Consider the following 15,237-nt stretch of genomic DNA (forward strand, 5'->3'; position numbering starts at 1 on the left):
ACTTCAAAGCTATGATCATAATTTTAGCTGGCACATCATGAACAAAATGGTCTAGAACTAACCTCAAACAGTCATCTGGAGAAAAACAACATATTTTCCCATGTCATCACCACTATAGCACATACTAACCACAACTATTCAGCCTGTCAATTTTCAGTTTATATTATGATAACTTTACCTAAAAGCATTTCGTGGTTCAAAAAAGCAAGTGCAACGCCAAGGAAACATTTGCTGAACTGACAAGCACGGCAGGGCCCGTGTCAGGAATAAGCTTTCTGTAAAGCAGGAAGCAAAGTAAAAACAAATTTCACTGGGGACCAGGGACTTCTCAGAAATTCTCCACAATGCTAGCAGATGTTGGTTTAATCCCAAATAATCATGGTAGATTGGGAGAAATGAATCTTACTTCAGTTGTGAACCTCCCATAAAAATCTTTCGTAACTATGGTGGTCAAGAAAAGGAACACTTTTTTTTTTTTTTAATTGCATTAGTGTTTCCATTTCCATAAATAGAAAAGTTTTTCATGTTCACTGAGTGTCTAAGAGAAGTAAGAAAGCAGCGATTTCTGGGAGTCTGGACAGGAAAGTATCTGCCAGGCACAAGGACTTTGCCAAATACACTTTCAGGCATGTAATCCGCATGATTCACAAGGAACCAAGCATACGTAGGCTTCAGTTACTTTCCTTATTTTAAGGAGGATAAAGGCAAAACTCTCATTAACAAGTGTTCTGGTTCAAATTCTATGCGTAAAACTCCAGACTTTGACAATCATACCCCCACATTCAGGCCTGAAAAATATTCTCAAGCTATTCTACTGCTTTATTAGTACCGCTGAAGCAAACGAGAAGTCACTGCATCACCACCTGATCTAGGCAAGGAAAAGATGGTCATGACTGCTTTAGCTGGATGTCTAGGTAAGAACAGCAAACCAAGCAGCAAAACAAAACAAAAAGCACACCTTGAGGAGTCTATGAAAACACTCAGCAACTTACAGTAGTACTCTACTGATTTGCCGGGTCACTGGGGTGCAGTGCAGGTCTCTACATAACTAGTTGGAAGCTTTCCTTATGCAGTCTGTAAGAACAATCTGAACCACTCTATTCTGACTGCATCTTCCCTGGCCCTTCTCAGAAAGGCTGTGACTTTCTAAGGTGCAGCTGAGACACATCAGGGCAGCATTACTCATGTGGCTAAGGGGGAATGCATGTCCCCTATGTGGTTTTGGTGGCAAACAAAGTGAAGGTGACTCACTGTCCCCAGGGACAGTTGATTTCAATACTGGGCTGCTTGTAGGCCTGTGCTCTGAGGAGACCATAAAAAAGGGGCAAGAATGGGGCAAAACAGGTAGGAGCTCTGCAACTGTTTGTATTTATTTCAGAAGCAATGCCTGGTTATCAAACTGCAGTGCCCCACAACCAGGCTATAAAACCTGAGCATTGTAAGTTTGGGCAGATCTTCCATGATCTTACAGTGAGTCTGAGACAGACTGCATCCAGTGCTCACAAAACACAAAGCTGCGTTCCTCCACTGCTCTGACAGCAATTTATGTCAATGAATGTACTGCTGCTAATGTGCACTGAGCTCCCACTCCAGATGCCAAAGCCATGCTCCGCACAAAGCCCGAACTGTGTGGTGCCTGGGCACAGCTAGCTATTAGCTGTATTTTCCCCCACCTCATGGAAGTTTTAAGGGAGTCATTATGAGAAAAGCAGGAGCATTGTAAGATGCGTCTAACCACTCAATAAACTAACCTCATTTTTTTCATGTAAGTATTGCAACTCAGCAGTTCTACTATGGGATCCCAGAAAGCATGAGACATTCTTAATTTAGCAAGAACAACTGCATACTATGTCAACTACTGAAAATCTCAGTGTACAGCAGAAAATGTTTTGAGTCAACAGACTGAAAAGCAAGGCTGCTGGATTCGTTTTTTTTACAGCATGTTTGACATTCTCAAGAAGAGATTTAAAAAGATGTAGTATCAGATATGAAATCCTACTTCTCTGCTTGAAGCTTCCATTACTTTCAGACTGTGCAATATGTTTTTGTTTGATTTTTTTTTCCCTGTATGAAAAATATGCCTTACAGTTGAGGCTTCATCAATTTCACAGAACTAAAATGTATGCCTAACTTAAAATCAGTAAAGCCTACAGAAAACAAAAAGGGGCTACTGAAATGGTAAATATGCCCTGGTGTGTTGTCCTGAATAGGAATCATACTTAAGTATGCAATTGGGTGTCTCTAAAATAGGTCTTCTAATAAGCACAGATCACAACATAACCCTGTGTATCAAATAATAGCAAAAGCTTTCTGTCTTGCAGAGAACGACAGCAGAGATAAACTGGAGGGCTTTGGGCGTAAGATTTGATTGCTTTCTTAGAAGGAATATTAACACATAGAGGCCAAGGGTAAAGACCAAGCTCAAAAGGAATGAGCCAGGGAAGCTGTTACAGATGGAAGAGCCATGTGGGGAGTGACTCCATCATCTACTGTGGAAATAAAAAAGGAAGAAAACTTAGTATTGAATGTAAGGAAAATAATACAGAAATCTGAGTAGTAGTAGGAAATGAAAGGCAGAACGATGAAAGGGGGCCTCCAGAAATTCTGAAGTGCAGAAACATCAATCAGCCAGAACAATAAAGTTGCAGTTGTTTTGCTTTGGATAAACACAAGCAGCTCCGAGTTTCAGTGCCTGTCCAGGGCACACGAACTCTCCTTTGGACAAGAGGTGGGCTTTGACAGACCACATGGACAGCTTATGCATGAAACTTCCAGAATCTGCATGCTGAAAGGACAGACACACAGCAGTACCCCATTACTGCTGTTGATATGTCCCAACAACATAACTGAAAAGGATGGAATTATGTCAGATGGTGTCTCAGGCAGCGTTAAGACTAATGGGAAATTTTAAAAAGCAGAAATTAGGCTGAAGATAGTATTAAAATCATTAACAACAGCTTAGGAGAAGTAAAGGCAGCCATGAAGTCTGGATGCTTGGAACTTAATAGGGCAAAACACTTAAAAAGGCACTGCATAGAACTGTCCTGTCTTGTCAGGAAAATGGACAGTGTGATCTCTATTAATAGGACTCCTGTACCTCTTACATCAATGCAAACAGGAAGCAAGTGAATGTAAAACAAAAACAACAGTGAGGTAGAAGCTTACAGACAAAGGTATAAATCTCTTTCACTCAAATTCTATTTGATTCTCAGATGGGATTTTCAGCCAGAAGGCAAAAGTAATCCTTCTGGACAAGCTCACTGCAGGTTGGCTGGACTTTAACTGCAAAGGCAGGTCAACCCAGAAGCTATGTCCATTCTCTCCTCTGGCTTGGAGACTCTTGTTATTACATCTGTGTTTTAAGTGGCTAGCCAAAATAGACCTTGACCGAGGCCTACAAACCTAATGCCATAATAGTAATAATAACAGTAATAAATTTGATATGAGAGATTCTTATTAAAATGTCAAAGAAGCACATACACATCACGTATATAAATAATCTGCAAAAATAATTTCAGAGACATGTTTGCTCTTGCCTTTTGGTACCAAAGGCCCGACCTAAAGTCTGTAACGTCAACAAATAGGCTGAGACTTCAAAGCTGACTTTAGGGTATGGTATTTTTCCATAACTTTTCTTTTTAACTCGTGTTCCCTCACGGTTATGGCTTCTTCTCTCTGGAAGCAACAGAACTTCAAACCTACTTCAACTAACATACTTGAAATCAACTCACTTGAAGGCAGTTCAAGAGTCTTGGTCTTTATATAATTATCTGCCCAGAAACCACGGAGTCTGTGTCTACTGTTTATTTGTTTATTTGTCCCTTGATATAAGCAAAGGAATGCTTACTCAAATATACTTACTGCTTTTTTTTTTAATTTCAGTTTGTAAATCTCTTCTGTCCTGCAAAGTTTAAACTCAGTCCTCCATAAACAAGATGAGTCTGATTGCTTTGAAGTATCTTGGCTTTATCTGAGTTCACAAATGAAACATCTAACCGGTATAGCCATGTACGTCAGCACACCAGACACAAAGCAGTGTGAAAAACCAGGCTGCAACGCTTGCATATCTTTCGTGCTTATTCTTTCACCCTTAAAGATGTTTTCTTGGTTAGCCAACTTTAAATCAATCTATTGTATACACAGCACTACTGAAAACCAGCACTAAAGTGTACAAGATAAACATGTGCTCCTACTGAAACATGAGATAATAAATTTGCACCCCTGTGATTACTACTGCTACCGTGAAGCTGTCTTCAATGCACAGAGCAACACAAAGCTGGGGAGCCATGCCAAGGAAGCAAGAGGCCCTGTGCAGAAAAAGGCCAACACTTTGGAAACACAAACAGTGCTGTGCAAGAGAGAAATGCAGGGCCACTGAAAACAGAGTCTGTCAGACATTACATATGTATACCCAGAATAAAGGGGGAAGTTTTTTCATACAAGTAAGAAGGCTTTCCTGCTCAGAATACATGTGGCCCTACAGCCACAGGGAAAGTAAAAGGCTCTGAATTCACTTTTACTGCAGAAGTAAAGTACTGTAAGTTATCTTCCTCCCTTTAATGAGTGTGTAATTCTTTTTTTTTTTTTCCCCGGTTGCCTGATTATTTTTGCAAAATAAGTGAAAAAAAACCCAAACCTTTGAATTTAATTGCTTTTAAGACTTCTATTTCCAGTTGGATTTGGTGGGAATTTGTCAAAAGGCTCAGTACTATAGAGGGAATGAGACCAGACAGACATCACCACCACACACACCTCAGTTCCTTGGAATCCTGGCTAAAAACACTTCAGCTCTGAAGCAGAAATACTCAAGAAAGGATTTCATAATGCTTTACCTAAGAGTGATACCAGTATCATTATCTCCATTTAATGGCTGAAGAACCGACTGGTCATGACATGCCTTGAGTCACTCATCAGATAGCTTTTACTTCTGGCTTTGCCATTGTTTCCTGGTTGCAAGCTAGTTCCCCACCAGTGGAGTCATTCCAAACCACAGGCTGCAAGAGAAAAGGGATGCAGGAGTCAGCATGTGGACGTCTGAACACTCTTGCAGACAGGAAGGAAAGGGAAGATTTTTACAGGTGTGAAAGAAACCATGAAATGCAATTCTCGTTCCAAAAGGCAACACCTGCCTCAAGCAGGCTCAGTGCACTTGGCATTGTAGATGCATTTTATGAAAAGGCAGCACAGGACAAGACTAACTTCAATTAGTGCACACCATAGAAGTGATTGCTTCAATTAAGAAACAAGCCAGAACAAAACCAAAAACCCAGAGAAATCTGAGCAAGGCAGACAGTGGGATCTGAACTCTAGCTTTCTGATTTGGCATCTACCATACCTGCATCATGACCTGAGCTAAATGCTTTGTTCCAAATACCAGCAGACCTTAGCCTGGATTAACTTTCTGGTCTTTCTGCTCTTCTCAAACTCCTGGGGAACCCATCTGAGAGACCTGGAATGTTTCTGCTGAGCTTCAAATCTAGGCACGCTTAGCACTATTTCGCCAAGTCTCAAAAAGGCTAAACTGTTCCTCTCTTTCTTTGTTCCCTTTTCATGTGAAGAGAATACAGTAATCAGTCAGGAATCATTGAAATGATTCCTTACCTAAGAAAATGACCACTGGAAAGCAATTTTCCTTGCTTACCTCTTAGGTGATTACATTTGTAGTGACAAACACTGCCTGAGATCAAAGTTGTTGCAGTATTTGGTTTGAACTGCTGTATTGCTACCACTGCAAGTTGCAGCATCATACAACATCAAACAAAGTAGCCATAAGGTGATGTCAGGACACAGCATTGCCATTACTTTGTGACTTAGCTGACCTGGGTATCAAACTGTCTTTCTTCTGAACTACAAGAAACTACATCAAGTGGAAGGATGCTACCAGTGAGGAAGGATTTTCCAGAAGGCAGTGTTTTGATACATGAGGGTGGTTCCTCAGGGCAGTGTTCTTGTTGGGTTGCAAGTGTGATCAGGTAGGCTGGATGACAGCCACATGAAGCATCTTCACGGGTCGACTATTGCTCAGATAAAGCACTGATCTGACTAATAACTATAAGAAAGCCTCCTACAGTCTCCGTTCCAGTAACACAGTTTACAGACAAACAATCTTCAGGCACAAATCCTTGTCCCCCACATCATCTTTACCAAAGCAAAAACGGAAAGACAAAAAAATTTTTTTTTCTTTTTAAATCACAGAATCAAGGAGAGACACTTGAATCATGACTGCATGACAAATATTTTCTACACCCAATCACTTGGGTTTTCCAGTATGATACAGGCACTGAGACTGAATTCATGCAAGTTTCAGCAACGCTGGTATCATACTAGCTTAGCACAGTCACCATCAGTTAGGTATGCTTTCTGCAACGTTTAGATGTCCTGAAGGAACATTTGAAATGAAATGCCTTCAGTGAGCCTTAAATGCCTCATGCCATAAGCCTTAAAATAACAACCATAATTAAATTAAGGACCATCTATGCTGCTGACATTTACTTTCCTGAAGGAATAACTGCTTTACACATTACCTCTAGCTCTGCTCTCACCAGAGGCAGGCTTTGTGTTGGCATGGTGGTTTCCCTTTCTGACCACGGATAAACACCGCTCACCGCTGCTTCAAGGCTCCAGCCCTTACACGTCAGGCAGCTTTATGAGCACACACAGGTCAACAACAGGCTCAGGGCTCGAGTCTGTAACCAAAAAAGCCTACAAGGCACAAGCACTGGAATTCTTCCTCTACCACTAGCAGTCCAGCAAACTGCCATCTCCCACTCCCCTCTTTCACTCCAAGAGCAGTCACTGCAGTTAAAGCTCTTCTCACCTTTTCAAGCCATTTTTATGCATGTAACGGGCACAGATCTGAGAATGAACCAGAAACTGCCAGTCCCAACTTGACCAGGAGCAGCACTAAACCTGCAGTTCTAATTGAGTTTTCCTCTTAAGGTAGTCCTGAGGAGATGTTATTAGGCAGATCAAGTGAAAGTGGGAGCTGATTCGGCGTTTAAAAATCTCTGAAATACTTGCATTATGGTGAAAAATTACCCACACATTATTTTGGTTGGAGTTTATACAGAAAAGCAGCAGTATGGCTCAGTCTGAACGGAACCTTATTCACGCACCAGTGGTGCAGAGCAAGCACCCATCTCTTCAAGAGAACCAAACACATCCTTCTGGCATTAGACACACTGAGACAGTGTTTACATACTGATCTCCTAATAAGTTGGGAATTCCAGAACAGGAGCTTTATATTTATTACTACTTTACATTACTATCAGACGTGCCAAGTACAGGCACTTTAAATTATGAGGGCTGCTATCGCACACTGCTTTATCAGCCTTTCACACAACGTGTTATTGAAGCATCTTGATAAGAATGTCTAAAATGTCTGCTATGCTTTAAAACAGCAAACCCTTCCTTTTCTGTTCTGACCCAGCCATTTCAGTCAACAGAGCTCATTCTACTCTTTCAAAACGCTTTCTAGTCTCTTAATGGCTGTGATCGTTCTGACTGTCTTGGAAACTGCTAGTCCCAAAAATAATACAGCACAGCTATTTATTCATGCTCGTGGCTTGACACGATATTTTAAGGACTACCATCTCACAGCATGGAATGAAACATGGACTTCCATCTTATGGTAAGAGACCTAACTATCACACTCCAGCCTTCGTACCCAGAACATCAGTGTACCTTTAAAGTGAAGAAAATCAGAAACTGTGCAACAAAAACAACCAACTTGCCAAAACCAGCATACGTTTTTACACTTGCTTTTACATTCCCAGGCCCACTAAGATCAATATATATATAGACAAGCATGTGTGTATTTGCGTATACATATCCACTCACTCTTGAGTGGATTTCTCAGGAAGGTGCCAGTCAGAGGAAGAGCAGCCAGGAGTGTAAAAAGCCACTTCTACTACACCAAGCAAAACCAGTTTTATTTTTCATTATTTTTGAAGATTTGGGGTTGGTTTTTGTTTTTGTTTGTTTGTTTGTTTGTTGTTTGTTTTGTTTTTCTTTTTTTTTGCGTTGATTCGTTTTAAAGAGCTCAAAATTGCTCCAGTGTTAACTCCTGAAGCATGACTTTGGTAAGCCCAGTCATTGCCTTTGAAACAGTATTTGACTATAAACTTACCTATGACCACAAACTTAACCTGTGTTATGTTGTGATGGCTACCACTGGATTGAACATTAGAAGTCTGTATTTTAAAGGGTACCTATCCCTGCACTCATTTCAAGCTGCAGGAATTCCATTTGGGAAGCACAGAGACATAGAGCAGGGAATGCATAGCTAATTAGCGAGGTTTCATGACCTAATTTAACCTGCCAACCCATTTTTCTGCCACTCTCACAAACATAAATAGGATAAAAAGCAGAGGGTTCAAGTTCTTCACGCTGTTTTTCCTCAATTCCACCATTTCTTACCATCTACCTGCACACTCCTCTCTTTCCCTTGGAGCTCCAGATGACCACCTCCAGAGCCAGGAAAACTGTTTTCTTGCAAAAAGATGAAGAGGAGCTGCTGACATTAGCAGCATGAGCTGTTCTGAGAGCAAGGATGCTACAGGCAGTTGGTTGTTGAGGATCTTCCCTAATACTATGTGTGTTTTTTTGCAGTCCCAGCAAGTTACCCAAAGCTGAGTGATTCTTGAGAGCACAAATTATAAAACTGCAGGACACACCTGTGCTGCACAGCCACACGACACAGGCTCAGTCAGGGGCTTGTGATGAGAGAGCTCAGTCATCTATAGCGTTCGCTGAAGGGCAAGGCTGTGCAGACACACTTGTTTGACTCTCACCAGCAGAAAACCAGTGGCAGGCAGTACCCTGCTCAGTCTAATTAGCATAATCAGGGAAGATGTAAGGGGAGAACCAGTGCTAATTAGCCTGAGCAAAGCACCTTGTCAGCTTGGGAATCTGCACAGGGCTCTGATGCACAACTCAGCGCATCAGCTGTGACTGAGCCTTTGCTCTGCCTACAGTCAGCAGCGATTTCAGTGCGGCCAAGAATCACGTGCTGCTGAGGCAATGTGTCTCATCATCTGAGAGTGGAGTGGGACAAGTCCTCTTCTTAAAGCTGCTTCTTTGAAGGGAGAAGCTACAGGGGTCCTGCAGATCGATGTATGCACCCCTACCACTGCACACTCTTAGGTATCTAGCTCAACAGTTCCTTTGTGTAATCTTTTTTTGAGAGAAGGGGATTCTATTCTGTTTGTCATGTATTTGGTCTTTTAGATTTCAGTCTGTGGCATTATAAGTACTCAGGAGGGAAAGAATATGGTGCTAACAATACTTTCTCTAATTTACTTCCACATCTCAAAATACTCTCCAGATGGAAAGAGTTTATTTGTAAGAAAGAAAGCATAAGGATGTCTGAAGAAAAGTGATAATTACATTAGGATAACAATAACAACAACAAAACCTGCAGCTAATGAAGACTGCCTGCTTCACTTAATTTAAGAAAGGGCTTCTCTCCATAAGGAAGATACAGAAGCTCTGTGGTTCACCCACCCTTTCTATGCATGTCATCAGAATGCTCACCGTGCCAAACCCCTTCAGCTGAACTGGATGGACTGGTCAGTGATAGCGACAGAAAGAAGTGCTTGTGCTCCTATCTTCTGGATCGTTCTGCAAGCTGCTCTTCAGGCTGAATAAAGATAGCTTGTTAATGGAGCAAGGAAAGGAAAGAGAAGCTGGATGATTCTCATTGAGGATCTCACATGCATGTCTCAGCTGGCACAGCCTGAATGACAAAGGGAAATTATTTCACTTTTTTTTTTCTCAATAAGAAGCTGATTCCTTAAAAAAGTTGCTTGCAGTGCATGGCTTCACAAGAAAACAAACAAAACTCCTTTCAGAAAATCCAAACTAGACCCCAAACAGGTTAAGGCAAACATGAGAAGTGTCAGCTCCTCCAGTGCTTCTCCTGTCACTCTCTCTGGAGTGTTAAACCGGATTTTGCTTCACTGGAGGCTTGTGCTACCTGAAGTTTCTTTTTTGGACCCATTAGCACAGAATGCTACGTCAGGTTGTTGAGAAGAGAGGTTTTATCTGCCAGCAAGACAAGCTACTGCCAGATGAAGGCTTACGGCACGATTTGCCCCCTGCCTCCACTGCGAGGTATCTCTGCAGCGCTGCTCACGAGAGCCTGCTCATCAAGGAAGCCAAACGCTACTTGTCCCAGCTTCTTTCAGCTGTCGCAGCTTTTGCAGTGCTTTAGCAGATCTACTGCCCCCCAGAAGCTGGAAGTGAGACAAAGAGGATTTACAAACCATCAGTCCAATTCTGATTGAGGGTTACCGGCTACAGAAACCCACAAATAATCTTCCTCTCCTCATCTAACACAACCTCACTGCCCAAACAGATTTCCTCTATCGCTGCTGAATGGAATGAACTTGATTTGCAATATGGGAAGCGTTTCTCCATTATTTAAAGAGGTGCTGGAAGAATCTGTGAGAAATAAATAAAAGACTGCAGTGCTTCAGGTTTCATTAGCATATCCCTCAATCTGACACCACAACAGGAAAAGAAGTTTGCAGCGATCCCGGTAACTTGTTTCCTTATCTTCTTCCTCTTGACCTCTGTGCCATCAGGTGCCTCTGAAACATTCATGGCTATCAGTGCCTGGAAACACCGATGCTGATTAACAACCAGGAACATAAAGCTCACTGGGAAGGAACACGGATAGCATCAATGCTGCCAGTTTCTCTCACACTATCTAATACACCCCTCCAGCATACGTATACAGGGTCAACATGCCTGGCAGGCTGCAAACAAACCTGGAATAAAAATGAATGAACAAGCTGTTCTGAACAGTATTCTCCTATGAGAGTAGCAGGGCTCACCACCCCTTTAAACTAACCTACTGGTTAGAGCAGCCCCTCCTTTTGAATGCACACTTTAAACAGTAAATGGAATAAAACTTCCCTTCTAGGAGAGCTTAATTTGTATCCTCATCCTGCTGCTGCCACCACCACTACTAGCACCGAGAGTAGCATCAGCAGGCTACCAGTAGGCACAGATCACCAACACAGCAGCAAAGAAAAAGCAAAAGAGCAAGGAAAGTGATATTCTAAGAGCCACAGGACTCCTGTGTTTTGGCCAGCTCCACCCTTGCAAATACCAGAGCACCTTCCATGCCATGCTATCATCTGCAAAGCTGGGCTTTGCTCCCAATGCTTCTCCCTGATTTACATCAAAGCCCTTCACATCAAGGAGCACTGCCAGCAAGTACCTGAAGCCTCTCTAGCTAACAGCATCAAGTCAAAAAGAACGACTGCAAGGAACGTCACTGAACTATAGAGATGCTTCTTTCTTGCAGAGCACAGGGCAGCACCCTGGCACTGTAATCATTAACAGATGCAATTCACCTGCCTTCCTTGCTTCGCTTACTCGCTCCAGTGCACTATGACTGCCTGGACTTCCCTAACGGCAAATCATGAAACCAAGCTGACAGCAAAAAGCTTGGGCAGCAGCTAAAGCGACTGCCAAAGAGAAATCTGTTTGCTCAGGCAAAAGCTGTTCTCAGTCCAAACATGGGAGTCATAATCTTACAGCCATTTGCTTGGAAGACAATGAAGGGAAGGCATAGCAGGCTGGGAAACTGCAGCTCGCCACAGCACAAGAAGAGAACGATCTTTGTGCCCAGATTTCCTCGCTCTGCAGGATAAGTTTTACAAAGCTGACAACCGGTAGCAACATGTAGTGGCCCCAGGCACCATGCCTGCCTATCAAAGACTTGGATTTTAGCCCTGGAGAAATTATAACTTCTCAGCTCTCTGGAAGCTCTACCGGCCAAGAAGAAGGCCAGTGAGTAACGACTGGCCTAAGTAATGATTAGCTTAATACTGGATTGCAAAGTGCAATGTAGGGGTGCCTGGGGTGTAGGAAGAACAAAGGGGACAGAGGTAGGAGGAGGATCCCTTGAATGTGACTGGCACAGCATGTCTACTGGTTACAAAAGGCAACTCACTGGGGCTGCTACAACTGCAAAGTGCTGCTGTGGTTGGGACTGGCACATCAATGGAAAGCATGGAGTCGGCAGATCAGCAACAGAGGTGAGGGAATGGGAAGCTCGGTGACTTGGGTTGAAAAAGACATCAGGAGAGAGGTTAGGAGCACATGGACATGGATAAAGAGGCACCTGACCTCAAGGCGGTCCCCCAGCACTCATGCCTGAGGGCACTGTCACCACATATTCTTCTATGGGGCTGAAGCCACCCAAACACCACTCTGCTGGGTGGGAGGTGGGCCCAATCCAGCCCCATGTGCTGCACTCAGAAGGTCTTCTGCAGCACCCACTGTAATCCAGCATTCATCTGTTAAAATAAGCTGCCAAACCTAAGGCTGGAGTTACGGTCAGAGGCGTTCCTTTGTTGCAGCATTGCAAGAACCAAAGTGTTCCAATTTCCTCTCCCAAATGTCAGCCTTGAGCCACACTGGTCCGTCCGTCGGAAGCATGTGATGTGAAACAGAAGCCAGAAAATAAGACTTTCTGAATAAACATTTATTTGGTGAGAAATACTTCTGATTTTTGGCAGAGAAATGTCAGAAACCTGAAGCCCTATGTATAGCATGCCTACAGAATGCAATTTCTATTTAAAGGGAAGCTGCAGCTGTCTGTAGCTCTTAATGAAGAATAATGCCTGGGAACAAATTACTGCTGTTCAGAGAGACATTTCTCAAATGACAGCGATACTGCCCCTTCTCTCTCCCCCTGTGGATCTGGAGCAGCAGGCACCGGGCAGTTGTTGGGAAGAACGGACCACAAAACTCTTTCATCAGCAGCCTGGTGATTTCCATGGAAAACTATGAAGTGCTTGAGCGCACAGCTACAAAAGCAAGTGCGTTCAGAGACACGAAGGCTGCATATGACACAACCTCCCTTCACTCCTGCCAGGTGCGTGCTGCTCATCACAGTCACTGTGCATCAGTTTCAACCACGCAGCGGACTCAGTGCTGACAGCGCTCTCAGCAAAGCGCTGCCAACCCCAATGGCTCTGGGTTTCCCCGCAGAGGGGCTGCCACGCCGGCAGCCTGGGCAGGAGAAGCAGGTGATGCTCGAGGGAAAGGGTGCGCCTGGGCTGCCGTGCCCTCGGCAGCGGCTCAGGAAGCAGTGCTGACATCAGGAGCTGCTCCCTCCTGGCCCAGCCAGCGTGCAGGATGCCAGGAAAAACAGGAGCGAGGGCTGCCAGGGGAGCAGTGTGAGCAAAATAGAGGGAAATAAGGAGCTGGGAAGGCTGAGAATGGGGTTGGGGCTGAACACAGCCCCGGAGATGCCCTCCTGCAGGCAGCTCTCCTCTGAAGTCACGCCCTGGGAGGCTGCAGGAGAAAGGCACGGGAGCGTTTACTACCCTGTCAGCTGCAGTTTGCCCAAAATAACAGCTCCAGATATGAGATCAACTGAATACACAAGTGTTGGTTATTGACACATATTGGGTTTAGAGATTTATTTTCCATTTCCCACTAAGTGTGCCAGAGGTTTCAGCACAAGTGCAAAAAAAACAAACAAAAAATCACCACACATGAAGAAAAGCCCACGAGTGAGAAACATGCAGTTTCTTCACTGCTCCTGTCAGAATTGCACTTGTATGGCTAGCAGTCCAAAAAAGATGTGGTGCACATTTTTAGGATGGAAAAAAACTCAGAGTACCTACACTTCACTAGAGAATTATCAAACCTTATGCTGGAACTCACAAGGTACCCTACTGCAACAGCAAAGCAGCCTCACCTTCCTCTGTTTTGCTCCCTAGCTAGGGGAAATAGCAGTCCTCCTTAAGAAACCCTCCTGACATCTCTCCTTCTCCCCGCAGAAGCAGAATATGGACTTGATTTGTATAAGCTCTGCTATCCCAGCACTTTACTTCATCCAGATGAGGAGGGCAGGAGAAAGGAAGCGAGAACGTGGTGCTGTTTAGTAAACAGGCAGTTTCTAGGTGGATCCGGGACGCTGGTCCCAGCTTACTGTCCCCCCCCCGCACTGAAGTTTGCTTCGGTGGCAGGAGGAGGAGGCGGAAGGGATGAGAGCAGCGGGGAGGGTCTGTGCTTTCCCTGCGTCTTAACGTGACAACACCCTGCGATCACTCGGGGAAAAGAGAGCGGTGCTTTTAAGGAAAATCATTGCGTGCTGGCATTTCCTTTCAGCACAAAGGGCAGCAGTGCCAACCCCCTCCCCTGCTCCAGGTACTTCTCTCTGCTAGAGAGGCTGATGCTGGAAGAAGAGGAGCCCGGCTGATGCCACCTTGCCACCACTGTCCTCTAGGCAAAGGTGAGAAAACACACCCACAAGAAACTCCTGAAGAGCTCTCCATTGCCTAGAGTGACCCCCTCCAAACATCCATCCTCAATGCCAGGCTGAGAGCCATTCTCAAGAGCACTTTATATTATCTGTACCTGGAGAGGTGTCCTACTTTTTCTTCACAAGCCAGAGCCTCATGAATGTAATTCAGGGTTTCGGCACCTCAGCAGCAGGCCACAGCACTACACTTGCAGTGGGCTTATTTTAAACCACTGAGGACAGGGCAGAATGCAATAATCACAACACCTCACATAGACACTCCATCCTCTGCAGTGGCTGACAGTTCCTTCCCTCCTCATGAAGCTTATCTGGCTGATCCTAAACACCCAGACGGTCTGTATAGCACCCAGGGAATGCTCTCCTCACATGCAGTGCTGCTGCTGCTGCAATCAGCAGAGATGATTGAGACATCCTGAGGAAACACCTCCCGCTATCCCAACATTTTCACATGCTAGAGCAGTTTATTATCATCATTATTATCCTTTAAGGCTGCTCCCCTCTGCTCTAGGATGTCAGTCTGCAAAGTAAGCCCTTGTGGTTTCAAAGAAGTCTTTCAAAGTGTGGGAATAAGCTGATAGGGCTACATCTGCTTGGATACACAGACAGTGAGAAGCTCCAGGTCTCAGAGGTCCCTTATTCATCTTCTTGCGTTATTAACTCAGCAGCTTAGTGTTAGTAGTTACTAACAATTTCAAACGTTAGCCTTGTTAACTATTTCACTGTTGATCAAGGCATGTAGGAAAGAGGAAAGACGACAAAGGTTCCTCTGTGTCTCCTGTAACGTTTGTTTTGCAAGCAGCCTTTGGAAAGCAGCACCACTTAGGTTCTATCTCAGTCTGCTCCCAAAGCAGGCAACCCAAACACGTAAGCAAGCCAAAGGAGGGCATCTGACTTCCAGGGAGCTAGAAGGAATGCATAGGAGTCAGAAAAAAAGAGCTCCATTTACT

General features: G+C 44.1%; 1 protein-coding gene across 9 annotated transcripts in view; it reads right to left on the minus strand.

Moving 5' to 3' along the window:
* ATXN1 (ataxin 1) overlaps positions 1-15,237 on the minus strand; it is a 204,613-nt gene that overhangs the window by 69,546 nt on the left and 119,830 nt on the right. Inside the window, exon 5 of one of the 9 annotated variants that reach the window (XM_085220166.1) lies at positions 4,833-4,994. The exons of the other annotated variants lie outside the window; for them this stretch is intronic. The gene's annotated coding sequence lies outside the window, so the exon portion shown is untranslated. The remainder of the gene's footprint in view (positions 1-4,832; positions 4,995-15,237) is intronic. 9 annotated transcript variants of the gene reach the window in all.

The sequence above is a fragment of the Meleagris gallopavo genome, chromosome 3 (genome assembly GCF_905368555.1).
Source record: "Meleagris gallopavo chromosome 3, MGAL_WU_HG_1.1, whole genome shotgun sequence".
Classification (NCBI taxonomy): Eukaryota; Metazoa; Chordata; class Aves; order Galliformes; family Phasianidae; genus Meleagris; species Meleagris gallopavo.